Source organism: Nothobranchius furzeri, chromosome 9 (genome assembly GCF_043380555.1).
Source record: "Nothobranchius furzeri strain GRZ-AD chromosome 9, NfurGRZ-RIMD1, whole genome shotgun sequence".
Lineage (NCBI taxonomy): Eukaryota > Metazoa > Chordata > Actinopteri > Cyprinodontiformes > Nothobranchiidae > Nothobranchius > Nothobranchius furzeri.
Window position 1 is genome coordinate 21749861 of NC_091749.1, and position 3333 is coordinate 21753193.

The following is a 3333-nucleotide window of genomic DNA, read 5'->3' on the forward strand; positions in this document are numbered from 1 at the left end:
ACGAGTAAAACACACACACACTGACAGGAATGAGAGTTTTATTAAGGTAGGCTTCAGCCGTGTGCACAGCACATACAGTCACAATTTATAACCCTTTAGCATTCCAGCATCCCACCCATGGGACATAACAAATTACAGCCATGTGACTCGACTTGATAAGGGGTTTTAATACCTGTATACAACTACAGGATAACATGTAAGACCACAGGACTCAGGTTTATCTCCCTGAATGCAGATTTCCAGGAAACAGATTAAATGACAACAGCAGAGAAACATCATGACGATCAGTCATGTCCAAAAATAAAAACAGGCACACCTGATGCTGGACCACAAAATAGGAGTTCAAGGGAAGATTATAAGATAAAGAAAAAAAAAACATAACTTTTCTTAGTTAACTGTAACCACTGTGGCCCAATATCAGGTTTCATATTCTTATGTGTGTGTTGACCCTCAGACTCCAGAAGATGAGGGTCCTTCTTCCTTCAGCTAGGTCAAATGTTGAAAATCCTAGGTTTAGGTCAGTGTGCAGCAGCTACGTGTCATCAGCCTATTGGGAACCAACTGTGTTCGTGGCACAATGCTGCTGTGGTTCTGGAGGCGGCTAATGCCATGATTAGACTACAGCGGAATAATCAAATGAGCATTTGGGTAATGAGCCTGGCGCTGGGTCAATGGAGGGAACTAGCCCTACAGCCCCACTGTGAGCCCTATGTAAAGCCATGCAGCTCATGCATGCGACTGTAGTAAGGATGAGTCACCCTGCAGAGGAAATCCCAGACAGCCGGGCTGTAACAGGAGATGCTTCAGGGCCAGCACACAGTAACTTTTGCACTAGCTTTGACAGCTGAACATGTTTGCTGCAGTCAGCCTTTACAGCTTGGGCCATTCTGGGTATCCATGTTGGTTTGCAGGATTCATGGTTTTAAGCAACAAGAAAAACATTTTGCATGGTATTTGTTCAAGCCATTAGCAATTACATAGCTAGCATGTGCAGCCTCCTGATTTTCCAGAGAAACTCCAGTCAGAGAGGAGCTGGTTACTCACCCTCACACACACCCTCACAGGCTGAACTGAAGGACTGTTGGTTGTGGAGGAAGCCTCACTCCCCTCCCTCAAGAGGAATACCGGCATCTTCAGTTACCAAGAGGTTATATTTGGTAAATATATAAAGAAAATATGGGGTTACTTGCTCTAACGTAGAGTTGTCAGTAAATACTTTCTCCTTATTTTCGATTCCTTCAAGATTAAAGGAGTAAGGCATCGGGACATGACCACCAGAGCCAAGCTGTAGTTCCCTACAGAACTCAGAAAGACAATGACAGCCTGGACAGGTAGGGACATCGCAGGCAGTGAGAATGGGACAAACCATTAAATCAATAGAGCAAAAGATGAAAATGTCTTGATGCATTTTCTTTTTACAAAAGATTATGCGATGGCGGTATAAAGGGGGTATGGGGGTGGTCTTTGCACTGCCGCGGACTTCTGTTTATCTTGGACTTAACTTGCTTTTTATTGCGATCGAAGCCGCGCTCATTATAATTTTTAACAAGCTGCTCCTAAAGGTGTCTGTCCCCCACAGTCCCTGTGCAGTCTCTGGTGATCCGACCTCCAGCTGTAACGGAGAGAAGCTCCTGGAGCTCTGCATTGCTCCAGTTTATCATATCAGCTGGTTCTGTTTACAAACGCTAAATTTACAGCCTGTTTTTCTTTTCATTTTCAATATAGTTGCTGGCCGGAGCTCAGCAGTAACTGCCTATGTGATCATGACACCTCCCTCTGTTGCGCCCAGCTGTAAAATGCATTCACAAGTACGCCGTTGTGGTAATATTCCTACAAAGAATGGCGGTACGAGTGGAAGTAAAATTCCTGCTACGCCATGTCGCTTTCATAAGATTCACCTTGGGGACGGTACTCCTTGATTTTACTGACTACCACCACCTCCACACACACACACACACACACACACACACACACCCTCCACCCGACACCGGCTGACCCCCCCGACACCGGCTGAACCCCCCCCCCCCACACACACACACACACCTCCACCCGACACTGGCTGACCCCCCCCCCCACACACACACACACACACACACACACCTCTACCCGACACCGGCTGACACTGTAGCTGAGAGGCATTCAGGCTGTGACGGACCATCAGGGCGACCCTTCCTTCTGATGTCACCACCTAACACCACTCTGGCTCACCACAGGCCAAAGTGCCAGTCAGAGATGCTGGAGTCCAGGTTAAGTTTCTTATGCCTTCTGCATAAATTAAAATCATTGAGTCCAACCAGTACATTCACACCAGCTGCGGTGCAGTTATGGATGTGAAGCTCCATAGAGTTGCTGAATGGTGTCTATTTTTTTCTGGATGCTGCATTGCAGATTGTCATGAAGTTAAAGAAATTCCATGAGTCAGACAGCGAGGTGCATCCAGTTGATTTCAAAATAAAATGTGCATTATTGTTGCCAGCTGTTGTTTTATTGTTAATGATGGAGATAGCGGTTCACAGTGTTCAGTAGTCAGTGTGAATGGCAGTCACAAGCCAAACGGACCGCCTCGTACCGAATTTGGTGTGAAAGGGTTCCTTATAAAGGAACCTTTTTACTGACCAGCTTAAATGGACTGAACTGTACTGGAATGTTTACTATGTGATGACGACTCTCGTCAAGATTTGGCACTATATAAATAAACTGAATTGAACTCAAATGAGTTTAGATGATTTACTTGCAGGCCCAGTCTTTAGCCAAGTTGGTTGTTACAGACCTTTGACCTTCCTCTAGACTCCAAAATACTAAACTTAAATCTTGTAACAGAGGTTTCCTCTCTCTAATGTTGCCATGTGCATCTGACAGCAGGAGAGGCCAGGGTTCACGCTAGCTGAGCTATAAACAGACACAGAGGAGGGGTTAAGCCCTCCCTCCTTCTCTCTCACTCTCAAAGAAAGATAATATTATTTCCATTAGGCTTGAGCCACATAGAACCCACCTGGTCCATACCAATGGAAACCCTCATTGGTCAACATGTGAGATGGCCTTACTGCTCACCAGAATCCAGCCCTGGCATTCTGGGTCTGGGGGTTTTACCAGGAGTTGTTTAAAGTCCGGGTTGTGTTTCTGACAAGCCGGTGAATATTTATGTTTTGCTCTTTAGACAGAGAAAACCTGCCCCGGGTCCAGCTTGCTTCTGTTGTAATATTCAACCCTGGCTGTGAGTGTACAAGGACGAGTGGAGATGAATCCAAAACTATAGACAGACCCCAGGTTACTGTTGTTGTGGGAAACCCTGATTCAGCAACAGTAATGTCTGATCCACAGGGACACCATGGT